The sequence below is a fragment of the Moschus berezovskii genome, chromosome 2 (assembly GCF_049115385.1).
Source record: "Moschus berezovskii isolate FMDL1 chromosome 2, NW_MosBer_1.0, whole genome shotgun sequence".
Classification (NCBI taxonomy): domain Eukaryota; kingdom Metazoa; phylum Chordata; class Mammalia; order Artiodactyla; family Moschidae; genus Moschus; species Moschus berezovskii.
Window position 1 is genome coordinate 41,447,639 of NC_142461.1, and position 13,219 is coordinate 41,460,857.

The following is a 13,219-nucleotide window of genomic DNA, read 5'->3' on the forward strand; positions in this document are numbered from 1 at the left end:
TGGAAAGAGTCAGTGGGGGTGGGACAAAAGGGAGGTGCTAGAGAATTGAGGGGAGCACCTCTCCTAGGAGTTCATCCTTGAAGAGGAGGACAGGAAAGGCAATTGTTAGAGAGGGATTTGGGGCTGTGGGAGGGTTTTATGGGCTTAAGGTGCATACATGTGAGCATCTTTAGACAGTAAAGGGGAAGTGACAACAGGGGGGAAAGAGGGTTGTAAATAGATGGGACTGAAGTGAAAGAGATTCTAAATGCTGACAGACAACCCCTCTACTTTTCCATCAGCCATCTCTCATGTTTTCCAAGTAACCATTTCACAGATTTCTACTCTCCTAAAACTCTTGACCTCCCTGTCCCCAGCCACTCTCAGCTGAAGACAGATAGCTTCCCACAACTCATGGAGAAGACAGAGCCTTCAGACAGGAACTCCCCGGACTTTTTTATCCAGGCCAATCTACTCCTCCCTTTGCCCGATGTGCTGAGAGAGGTTACAACTCTTGCTTAGGGCTACAGCCCCACTTCTTTCTCCCTCATCCTCACTCTGCCTTTTCAACAGCCCATACTTTGGGTCAAGTATACACTAAGCTCAGGAGTCACAAAGTTGGAGATGATAAAGTTCCTCCACAAGGAGTTCAGAGTCTATTGGAGAGAAAGGTAAGTGACACTACTTATTCAATGGAGGAAAAGCTATGACAAAACTAGACAGCTTATTAAAAAGCAGAAACTAGGAATAAAACCACCACATAACACAGCAATCCCACTCCTAGGCACATACCCTGAGGAAACCAAAATTGAAAGAGACACATGTATTCCATTTTTCATTGAAGCATTATTTACAACAGCTGGACGTAACCTAGATGTCCATTGACAGATGAGTGGATGAAGAAGTTCTGGTATATATATACACAATGGAATATTCAGTTCAGTTCAGTTCAGTCACTCAGTCGTGTCCGACTCTTTGAGACCCCATGAATCACAGCACGCCAGGCCTCCCTGTCCATCACCAACTCCCGGAGTTCACTCAAACTCATGTCCATCGAGTCGGTGATGCCATCCAGCCATCTCATTCTCTGTCGTCCCCGTCTCCTCCCACCCCCAATCCCTCCTAGCATCAGTCTCTTTTCCAGTGAGTCAACTCGTCACATGAGGTGGCCAAAGTATTGGAGTTTCAGCTTTAGCATCAGTCCTTCCAATGAACACCCAGGATTGATCTCCTCTAGAATGGACTGGTTGGATCTCCTTGCAGTCCAAGGGACTCTCAAGAGTCTTCTCCAGCACCACAGTTCAAAAGCATCATTTCTTTGGTGATCAGCTTTCTTCACAGTCCAACTCTCACATCCGTACATGACCACGGGAAAAACCATAGCCTTGACTAGATGGACCTTGGTTGGCAAAGTAATGTCTCTGCTTTTTAATATGCTATCTAGGTTGGTCACTCAGCCATAAAAAGGAACACATTTGAGTCAGTTCTAATGAGGTGGATGAACTTAGAACTTATTATACAGAGTGAAGTAAGTCAGAAAGAGAAAGATAAATATCGTATTCTAATGCATATATACAGAATCTAGAAAAATGGTACTGAAGAATTTATTTACAGGGCAGCAATGGAGAAACAGACATAGAGAATAGACTTGCGGACTTGGGGAGAGGGGAGGGGAGGGTGAGCTGTATGGAAAGAGTAACATGGAAACTTACATTACCATATGTAAAATAGATAGCCAATGGGAATTTGCTGTGTGGCTCAGGAAACTCAAACAGGGGCTCTGTATCAACCTAGAGGGGTGGGATGGGGAGGGAGATGGGAGGGAAGTTCAAAAGGGAGGGGATATATGTATACCTATGGCTGATTCATGTTGAGGTTTGACAGAAAACAGCAAAATTCTGTAAAGCAATTATCCTTCCATAAAAAATAAATAAGTTTAAAAAAAATATTCAAAGAAAGAAAAGGAAAAAAAGCAGAGACATCACTTTACCAACAAAGGTCCATACAGTCAAAGCTATGGTGTTTGCAGTAGTCACACAAGGATGTGAGAGTTGGACCATAAAGAAGGCTGAGCACTGAAGAACTGATGTTTACAAACTGTAGTGCTAGAGAAGACTCTTGAAAGTCCCTTGCACAACAAGGAGATCAAACCAGTCCATCCTAAAGGAAATCAATCCTGAATATTCACTGAAGGACTGATGCTAAAACTGAAGCTCCAATACTTTGACCACCTGATACAAAGATTTGACTCATTGGAAAAGACCCTGATTCTGGTAATGATTGAGGGCAGGAGGAGAATGGAGTGACAGAGGATGAGATGGTTGGATGGCATCATTGGCTCAATGGACAAAAGTTTGAGAAAACTCTGGGAGATAGTGAAGGATAGGGAAGCCTGGCGTGCTGCAGTCCACGGGATCTCAAAGAGTTGGACATGACTGAGTGACTGAACAAGAACTATAAAGTGGATAATAGTGTTAGTGCTGTGAGAAAAGTTTGAATGACCCCAAATGGATCTTTTTAGACTCTCAGGTAATGCTCCTAAACTTCCAAAGACTCAGTTCAGTTCAGTTCAGTCGCTCAGTCATGTCTGACTCTTTGCAACCCCATGAATCACAGCACGCCAGGCCTCCCTGTCCATCATCAACTCCCAGAGTCCACCCAAACTCATGTCAATTGAGTCAGTGATGCCATCCAGCCATCTCATTCTCTGTCATCCCCTTCTCCTCCTGGCCCTCAATCTTTCCCAGCATCAGGGTCTTTTCAAATGAGTCAACTCTTCACATGAGGTGGCCAAAGTATTGGAGTTTCAGCTTCAACATCAGTCCTTCCAATGAACACCCAGGACGGATCTCCTTTAGGATGGACTGGTTGGATCTCCTTTCAGTCCAAAGGACTCTCAAAAGTCTTCTCCAGCACCACAGTTCAAAAGCATCAATTCTTTGGCACTCATCTTTCTTCACAGTCCAACTCTCACATCCATACACGACCACTGTAAAAACCATAGCCTTAACCAGACGGACCTTGGTTGGCAAAGTAATGTCTCTGCTCTTTAATATGCTGTCTAGGTTGGTCATAACTTTCCTTCCAAAGACTAGGCCCTCTCAATTTACCAGCCCCAACTCATCAAGGATCATCACAATAGCCCTACAGAAAAATGCCATTTTAACATTGTAGAAGAAAACAAAACTTCAAATTCTCTCAGGTGTATTTCACAGCATAGAAGCAAAACTTCCTATTTTGAGATACAAATGTATTCCTAGTATATTTTCTTTAGGATATAAATAAATACACACCACATTCAGTTTCAAATGTCATTTATTTTTTGGTTCAGTTCAGTTCAGTCGCTCAGTCGTGTCTGACTCTTTGCGACCCCATGAATCACAGCACACCAGGCCTCCCGCAAATCTTAATTGCCACATTCCAGCGACACGTTTATGGAATTAGTCAGGAAAATCCTTAACATATATTCAGGTTTCCCTTGGGTTTAGTTTAAGAAAGCATGGTAAATATGATAGACAATGTAATTATCACCATGTTGAGCTGCTACATTAAGACTGAAGTGTATTCATGTATGAATAACTGAAATGTATGAAATATTCAAATTGTATCAGTTTGAACATGACATTTGAAATATGTAATTTCCAATGGCTTCTCTCTCAGCAATGAACAGTCACCATCTGGGCATCATCAATAAGATGCAAGGGCCCCTGCCCAAACACCCCATAAAATGAAACTGATTCCAGAGAAAGAGAGCAATCACTAGAGCAGATCCAAAAGACTGTGTGGCAGAGACTACCATATGCCCTCCCCAACATCACCATTTTCCCCATCTTCCTGTTAGTACTACAAAATCTGAGTTTTAGCTAAGCACTTGACTGCCCAACTAGAGGTTTTATTTTCTAGATTCCCTTGAAGGTAGGTGTGATCACATGAGGCTATTCTGACGAATGGGATGAGCAACTTCTGGATTATATACTAGATGAGCAACTTCTGGGTTATATCTTTTAAAAGGGAGCTCAATCCGTCCTTCCCTCTTCCATGGGCTGGAAAGAAGATATGATGCTTATGGCCTGGCTTAGATCAGCCGACTGAAGACATTAGTCCAAGGGAAGGCAAAGCAACAAGTTAGAAGAAAAATTAGACCCTACTGAACTGGTGGAGCAGAATCATCTACCTACCCCACCCTTATCTTTACCTCTGAACTGTTACATAAAAGAGAAGTAAACTTCTAGCTTACGTGAGACATTATATATTGGGGTTTCTGTTACAGCAGTTTATTCTGAGCATGACTAATACAACTTGGTTCTAGATAACCATCTCCAAAATGAGGAACCCCTGCAGGTGCCTGCTCACAGCCAGTGGAGGATAACCACAGGACCCACTGTAGGCCAGGGACCACCAAAACCCTCTAGAGTCTGGAGGATCACCAGCACTCAACCTGAAGATAGAAAAAGAGCCTGAGATGAAGACAACAATTGAGTGTGACATACTCATCTATAGCATACTAGTCTTGTGGGTTTCTGTTACATCCAATACCAGAAAATCAGTGAAAATTTTTTTCATCAAGGTGTTTAAAGCAAAAAAAAAAAAAAAGAACCAGGTAGACAAGGTGAAGGTATGATATCCCCCTGCTGCCACATTCCAGCAGCCCACCAATGTAGACAGCAATCTGACAGTGAAGGATTTTATAACCAAAAATTTCACAGAACAATTAGAAAAAAATAGACCTTTGTGTACACTGAACGGTCAGCAATATGGTATTATTTGTTCTAAGAGCTATTAACACTGCATTCCCACACATGGTCACAGTTTGCTATTTTTCTCTCTACATTTTTTTTCTATTATCCATTGAATGTTATACTAAATACATATTAAAATGTAATTTTTTTCTGGAACAGAACCTTCTATTGCTGAATTGGTACATGAAAACATTTTCATTTTTCATAAGAGTTAGGGTTCACTGTTGATTATAAACCCCATAAACAAACATCCTTTTATTGCCTCATTGACAATTACACAATATCTCTACCCTCTTACCTACTGAGTTTTATGGAAACTATTTCAACAACGCAGACATTTATCATCACAGGAGAAACTCCCATTTAGACATTAAATACCTTAGCTTTATTAGAAACTCATTTTCCACAGATGTCCAGGCATGATTTGCTCCTTTTTATCAGGAAATAAATAATATCAGGTAATAGCTTCCTGTGGCAAGAGTTTACATCTTTATTATACCCAGGGATATAGATATCAACCAGTCAGAGAGCAGCCAGATGGCTTACCCTTCTTATCAATAAAATTTAATTTTCACTAAGCCAATCGCAACCAAGCTCCCTTTTAAATAGGAAGCAGACATTTAGGATTCTTACAAGAAGCAGCAAATATGCTATCCATGAGATTTCCAGATTTTCATTAACACAGATTCCCAAACCAGAAACCTGGGCACCTTCCTTGGCACTAGGCCAGTCATTCATCAGGTCCTATTGGTTCTAACCCATGTGGTTTCCTGAATCTGTCTACTCTGAATATTTCTAATCCCACCCTTTAGTGTAACTATCGTCTTTCACTTGGTTCACTGAAACAACCAACTCAAGCCTGCCCCATCCTTTCTCCTCCTTGCCATCACAATTGTCTTTCAAAAATGGAAGCTCATTCCTTTTAGGATAGAGAAAAATGCTTAAATGTCCACCTGATCAGCTCCCCTACCTAGTTTCTGGCCTTATCTGCTACCTCCCTCCACTCCCTATCCCTTATCTCTGACTCTAGGCTTCATTTATATACCACTTGCAGTTCCCTCAATGACCAAGTTCACTTCTGTCCACTTGCAAATGCTATTCCTTTTTCCCAGGATGCCTTTCCTTCTGACCTCACCCTCCCTTCCATTTCAACCTCAGTAGCTAACTGCTTGGAGAAGGCAGTGGCAAGACACTCCAGTACTCTTGCCTGGAAAATCCCATGGACAGAGGAGCCTGGTAGGCTGCAGTCCATGGGGTCGCTAAGAGTCGAACACGAATGAGCGACTTCACTTTCCCTTTTCCCTTTCATGCATTGGAGAAGGAAATGGCAACCCACTCCAGTGTTCTTGCCTGGAGAATCCCAGGGATGGGGGAGCCTGGTGGGCTGCCATCTGTGGGGTCGCACAGAGTTGGACACGACTGAAGTGACTTAGCAGCAGCAGCAGCAGCTAACTGCTGCTTTCCTTGAGTTTTCAGCACACACATTATCTCCTTAATGAAGGCATTCCTGGTTCTTTAAGACTAAACAGGGTGCCCTCCCTATATGCTTTCCCTGCATCTAAGTGAACATGTGATAAGTCTTACTGACAAACAGTAGCATTGTCAACATCAACTGGTTAGTCTCGTGAGATCTCGCATAGACGATCAGCTTGGTGGGGAGGGGGTGGGGGTGGGGGCACAGTGTTTACTCAAACGTGATTATTACTGTGGTTTCTGATTCTGACATCACCACCCTCAGCCCAGTGAACTCACCATTCCACCAATATTGCTAGGTATCTCAGTTAGAATCTACAATAAACTGCTCATATCAGAGAACAGACATATCAGAGGCTTAAACGAGGTATGTTACTACACTCAAACAGAAAGGAAAGTCTAAAGCTGGATGGTCCAGGGTTGGTACTGCAACCCCACAGTCATCAGGCACTGCAACTCCTTCAGCTGCTCCACTATCTTTAGCATAATGACTTTCATTATCAAAGCCACAAAATGTCTCTGGGTTTCTAAATACTCAATCTTTATCCTAAACAGGAAAAAGGGAAGAGTAAGTAGTAAAAAAGGACCTTTTTTTTATTTTTTTGGCCACACCACATATGGAAATTCCCCAACCAGGGATTGAACCCATGCCCCCTTCATTAGAAGAGCAGAGTCTTAACTACTGGACCACCAGGGAAGTCCAAGATGGACTCTTCTTGATGCCTTACCTATTGCCTTCAGCTTGTATCACATTGGCCACCTTCAGCTTGTAGCACATTGGCCACCTTCAGCTTGTAGCACATTGGCCACCTTCAGCTTGTATCACATTGGCCACGTGTATCACAAGGAAGCTTCTCAGTGATGCATGCTGACATCTCAGCATCTTATTAAGAAAGAAGGAAAAAGTGAATAATGGGTAGTAGGCAACTAGCAGTTTATTTCACATTCAGCCTACTTCTAGAATCCATTCCTGAAGAAAATAATTACCTCCTTTATAAATTCAAATTTCATGTAATCTAAGAAACAATTGTTTAGTAAGAAGAATCACAGCAGGGACTTGTAAAATTTGTAAAGTAGCACACTTCAAATATAAAGGAGTCTTAAAAATTCAAATCACTGACAGTCTTTTAGGAACACATCTCATGTGTATGGGGTGGGACACCCTCACACAGAAAGCTCACTTATACACTCCTACATTATCCACAATGAACTATTCATAACTAACATTGAATGTATTACCTTCTTTGCTCCTTACCTTATGAAGCAGAATTATTATTCCCACTTTGTAGATGAGAACATCGAAACAGCGAGAAGAGACTTGCATAGAATTACATTGCTGACAATAGCACCAGTATCTGAACCCAGTATCTGAACCCAGTTTGGTCTGGTACTCTCCACTCTTTTATGAAACCTCTCCACTAATTCCCCCTGCCCTACCTTCATTTTGACCAATGATTCTGTCACTCCAAAGATGAATTCCCACCATGCTGCTTGCCACATTAAGATTGAAGTATATTCAAGTACGAATAACTGAAATGTATGAAATCTTCAAATTATATCAGTTTAAATATGACAAAAATAGCCGAGCCCAGGCTGGCCAGTCTTTAATGGAAAATACTGGCCACTTTATTGTGTTTAAATATACACTGAGTAATTTACTCAGGTTATTGGCGGGGGGGGCTAAAAATGGCTATACAGATAATCTAGAACACTTCACTCATTTTTGAGATGAAAAAACAAAAACTGGCTAAGTTCATTGGTGAGAGTCACACAACCAATGAACTGAACTGCCAAGAAGAGGATTCAGGCCTCTAGACTCTAATTTTTTCTAGGCTGTCTTCTTCCCCAGCTTTATCTTTCCCCAAATCTTACAGCCACTGATCAAAGCCCCCTACCACAACTCAATAGTCTTTATTTTATAGAAGTATCAAAAATTTTCCAAGTCCAGCTTAAATTCCCTGGTATCCTTAAGGCACTCCGTGATTTTCCTAATGAGAATTAATTATTACTCATTCTTCACTTAAGCTTTGAACTTCAGTTTGAGCACTTAATTCCTTCTGATTTGTATTAATTTTGTGTACTGGTATCCCGTTTTAGATATTATAATAAACTCTTTAAGAACCTACTTCTTTATGACCTCCAACCATTTTGCCTACTGTTTTGTCTATACTGGGTGTTCAACATGTGCTTATTAAATGAATGAATAATCTAATAGTATTTTAGTATTTACAGTGTCTTGTATTAAAGCAAGAAGTCTGCATTAATAGGCTTATTTACATTTCTCCCTTAAATTCCCCAGTGCCTATCATTAAGTCTGATAGAGTCAGTACCCAAATAGCTGATAAATGACAAATAAGTGAATGAATCTCTTCCTCTGTTTCACAGACATGCACAAGATTTTTAGAATTTCAATCCAAGTCTTTCAGAAGCATGAACTCACTGGAAGCAAATACCTCAAAACAGCTATTGCATTCTTGCAAAGAAATTATTGTGAAATCTGTGAGAACATCCAATTGGCAGATACACAACCAACCGTAACACATCAATGGTATACAACAATAAGTGATTCTTACTCATTCCTCTGAGATGGCTGATTTGGCAACTCTGCTAATCTTGACTGAGCTTGACTGGTTTTTTTTTTTTTTTTTGGTTTCACATGGACAATCTCACATGTATAGGGAGATCTATTGTTGTGTGGGGTTCAGTTCAGTTTCAGCCAATATAGGATGCTCTTGGCTGGAATGACTGGGCCAATTCATCTTTGTCTCAAATGTCTCTAATCATTCAATGAACTAGTACAGACATTATTAAAGTGACAAAGAGGGTAAGAATGAACACAAGCCTGATTGCACAACCACTTTCAACTTTTGTTTATGTTATGGTCACCAACAACTCATTGGCCAAAGCAAATTTCATGGCTGGGATCAGAGTCAATGTGAAAAGAAACTCTAAAGTAATATAGCTAAGAGGGATGAGTGGGGGACTTGGAACCATTTTTGCAAACCTGCCAAAAAAGTAAAGACTAAATATGGCTTACTTAAATCTTTTGACCCTAGTATATAATAGTAGGCTGAACAAAGACTTGTTGAACAGAAGCACAAATCAATGGATACATAGATGAATGGATGAATTAATGAAGCTAGTTTATGAAGCTCTTAACAGAGATTAGTCATCAATAATTCATATTAACTTGATGGCAGCAAGAAAACATTTGTCCAGAGGTTTCTACAAGATCCAGTACAATATCTTACAAAAATAGAAACAAGCACACACTTATTGGGTCCATCAAGTAACTCTGGGTATGGGCTCTCAGAATCCTTCTCTAATGAACTTGGAAGTACTTTCCAAGGCATCTACCCTTCTTTGTCATCTTTCCATGCAACTAAGCTGGGTTGTTTTTTGTTTTTTTTTTATCACAGATGTATTAAAAACATTTGAATATTGCCAATTCTTATTTTCTTACTAAACAAAGCATCAGAGGCATATTTTTTATCTTAAATATAAGCATTTTTATTGTAAGAACAGAAACATTAAAAGACTCCTGAACCCATAGCTAGCTACTGACAAGGCCATGCAAAATATCCTAGAGTTTCTAGGCAGATCTCTACTTGGGAAACTGACAGAGGAGAAAATTTACCACTGGTGATTAAATTACAATAGAAAATTGTAAACTGAAACTCATAATTGCTATGCCTTCCTCTATATTCTTTGTATCTAACCCAAGAAGAGCAAGTAGCATTCTAGTGAAATGAATTTAATAAAAAAAATTAAGTCATCCAAGTCAAGGGGTTAGGATGGTGAGACTTCTATATCATACTTAAAGGAAACAGGAAAAAAAGCACCCTTGTTCCAAGAAATAACAGATCTCTTAGTGAGTTCCATATGATGAATAAGTGAGAAATAGTAATTATTGATAGTATTAAACATTCCACATTTCCTGAGAAACATGAAAAGTTGTATATGTATAGTTAGTTCAATAACTCACATTTATTGACTTTTAGCATCTAGGTCCTGTGCTAAGCACTCTATTTATTTCCTCATTAAATCCTTACAATGTCTTATGGGATGGATGTTTTTCAAATTCTTACATTTTTCCTACCCATTTTACAGAGGAAAGAGCTTATACTGCTAACAATAGGATGACCATGAATCCAGGTTTGTCCAAGATTATTCTGATTTACACCTGTTGCCCTGGCATAATGATTGATGATACTCCCTTTCAACTCTTCAAAGTACACCGGTTTGGATAATTGTTATGATCATCTTATTTAAGAAATTTTCCCATAAAGTGAATAAATGGCAGAGCTAAGACTAGAAGGTAGGCCAGTCCAACACCAAAATCAGCAATTTCACACTAAAATCCCCACCATCTTGCAAGTTCAACCAGAATGATTGCAATCACAAGTCCATTCCTCTACTATCTGCCACCTTAAGTCCAGAAACTGGGAGCATGAAATGCTCAAATGTAGTAAGATTAGAAAGTAGAACTTGAGTAAATTCTAGCTGTATTACAAGAAGACTGGAAAAAACAAATTGCCAGGAAAAGGAGGAAGGAATACAGACTTTCCAAGGCAAAGTCCCTGAAATGACTCCTGTGGATAGAAATTAAAACATTATTTTCTGTACTTAAATATCAACATATCTGGGCTTCCCAGGTGGCACTAGTGGTAAAGAACCCACTTGCCAATGCAGAAGACATTAAGAGATGCGGGTTCAATCCCTGGGTTGGGAATATCCCCGAGAGAAGAGCATGGTAACCCCCTCCAATAGTCTTGCCTGGAGAATCCCACGGACAGAGGATCCTGGTGGGCTACAGTCCACAGGGTTGCAAAGAGTCGGACACAGCTGAGGCAACTTAGCACAGCACATCAGCATATTTATTGAACTGCCATTGCTTATTGAATATGCACATTGACGAGGTCTCTGTCTGCTACTGTCCCTGCTCTTAAGTAGACGAGAGAAGACAACTTTGCAGGTGGGATATTCTTCCCCTTTCTCCTTTATCTTGTTACCAGAAGAGCAGCAACTTTTATCTTCAATGGTGCAAAGGAGAGACAGTTTGTATTTCCAAAGAGGGTCAATTTGGTTACAATGTAAATCAACAACATCATGAATTTCTTCTTTCTACCCTCCCTTCCACCAATAGCAGGCATTGGCAACACAGAAACATAGAGGAACTAAGGAGGAAAACTGTGGGGAAAACGTAAATAAAAACAGTTCTTATAACTCCAATACTTTGTCCACCTCATGCGACGAGTTGACTCACTGGAAAAGACTCTGATGCTGGGAGGGATTGGGGGCGGGAGGAGACGGGTCGACAGAGAATGAGACGGATGGATGGCATCACCAACTCGATGGACATGAGTTTGAGTGAACTCCGGGAGTTGGTGATGGACAGGGAGGCCTGGCGTGCTGTGATTCATGGGGTCGCAAAGAGTCGGACACGACTGAGCGACTGAACTGAACTGAACTGATACTTACTAATGAGTAGAAAGGCAATGCCAAAGAATGCTCAAACTACCGCACAATTGCACTCATCTCACACGCTAGTAAAGTCATGCTCAAAATTCTCCAAGCCAGGCTTCAGCAGTATGTAAACCGTGAACTCCCAGATGTTCAAGCAGGTTTTAGAAAAGGCAGAGGCACCAGAGATCAAATTGCCAACATCCGCTGGATCATGGAGAAAGCAAAAGAGTTTCAGAAAAACATCTATTTCTGCTTCATTGACTATGCCAAAGCCTTTGACTGTGTGGATCACAATAAACTGTGGAACATTCTGAAAGAGATGGGAATCCCAGACCACCTGACCTGCCTCTTGAGAAACCTGTATGCAGGTCAGGAAGCAACAGTTAGAACCGGTCATGGAACAACAGACTGGTTCCAAATAGGAAAAGGAGTGCGTCAAGGTTGTATATTGTCACCTTGCTTATTTAACTTATATGCAGAGTGCATCATGAGGAACGCTGGGCTGGAAGAAGCACAAGCTGGAATCAAGATTGCCGGGAGAAATATCAATAACCTCAGATATGCAGATGACACTACCCTTATGGCAGAAAGTGAAGAGGAACTCAAAAGCCTCTTGATGAAAGTGAAAGAGGAGAGTGAAAAGGTTGGCTTGAAGCTCAACATTCAGAAAACAAAGATCATGGCATCTGGTCCCATCACTTCATGGGAAATAGATGGAAAAACAGTGGAAACAGTGTCAGACTTTGTTTTCTTGGGCTCCAAAATCACTGCAGATGCTGATTGCAGCCATGAAATTAAAAGACGCTTGCTCCTTGGAAGGAAAGTTATGACCAACCTTGATAGTATATTAAAAAGCAGAGACATTACTTTGCCGACCAAGGTCCGTCTAGTCAAGGCAATGGTTTTTCCCGTGGTCATGTATGGATGTGAGAGTTGGACTGTGAAGAAAGCTGATCGCCGAAGAATCGATGCTTTTGAACTGTGGTGTTGGAGAAGACTCTTGAGAGTCCCTTATACTGCAAGGAGATCCAACCAGTCCATTCTAAAGGAGATCAATCCTGGATGTTCATTGGAGGGACTGATGCTAAAGCTGAAACTCCAATACTTTGGCCACCTCATGAGACGAGTTGACTCACTGGAAAAGACTCTGATGCTGGGAAAGGTTGGGGGCGGGAGGAGAAGGGGACGACGGAGAATGAGATGGCTGGATGGCATCACCGACTCTGTGGACATGAGTTTGAGTGTACTCCGGGAGTTGGTGATGGACAGGGAGGCCTGGCGTGCTGTGATTCATGGGGTCGCGGAGAGTCGGACACGACTGAGCGACTGAACTGAACTGAACTGAACTGAATGAGTAGATTTCTTGAGAAAAGAGACAATCATCTGAGTTTTAGGGATCCTGTGGATTGGTCTTTGCTACAGGCCTTATGCAAAATTCAAGCAGATTCTCCTTATGCAAATCAAATTGGAAAAATATTAACCTGGAGGGGTTGTTGTTTGATCTTATAAAAGAATTGTCATTAAATTATTTTGGTAAAATATATTGACTAAATCAAAGGATG

At 41.0% G+C, this 13,219-nt stretch overlaps 1 long non-coding RNA gene across 1 annotated transcript in view; it reads right to left on the bottom strand.

Moving 5' to 3' along the window:
• The window catches only part of LOC148778524 (uncharacterized), a 65,551-nt gene that overhangs the window by 46,960 nt on the left and 5,372 nt on the right, over positions 1 to 13,219 (bottom strand). Inside the window, exon 4 of the long non-coding RNA XR_016038758.1 lies at positions 6,920 to 7,074. This is a non-coding gene — a long non-coding RNA (uncharacterized LOC148778524). The remainder of the gene's footprint in view (positions 1 to 6,919; positions 7,075 to 13,219) is intronic.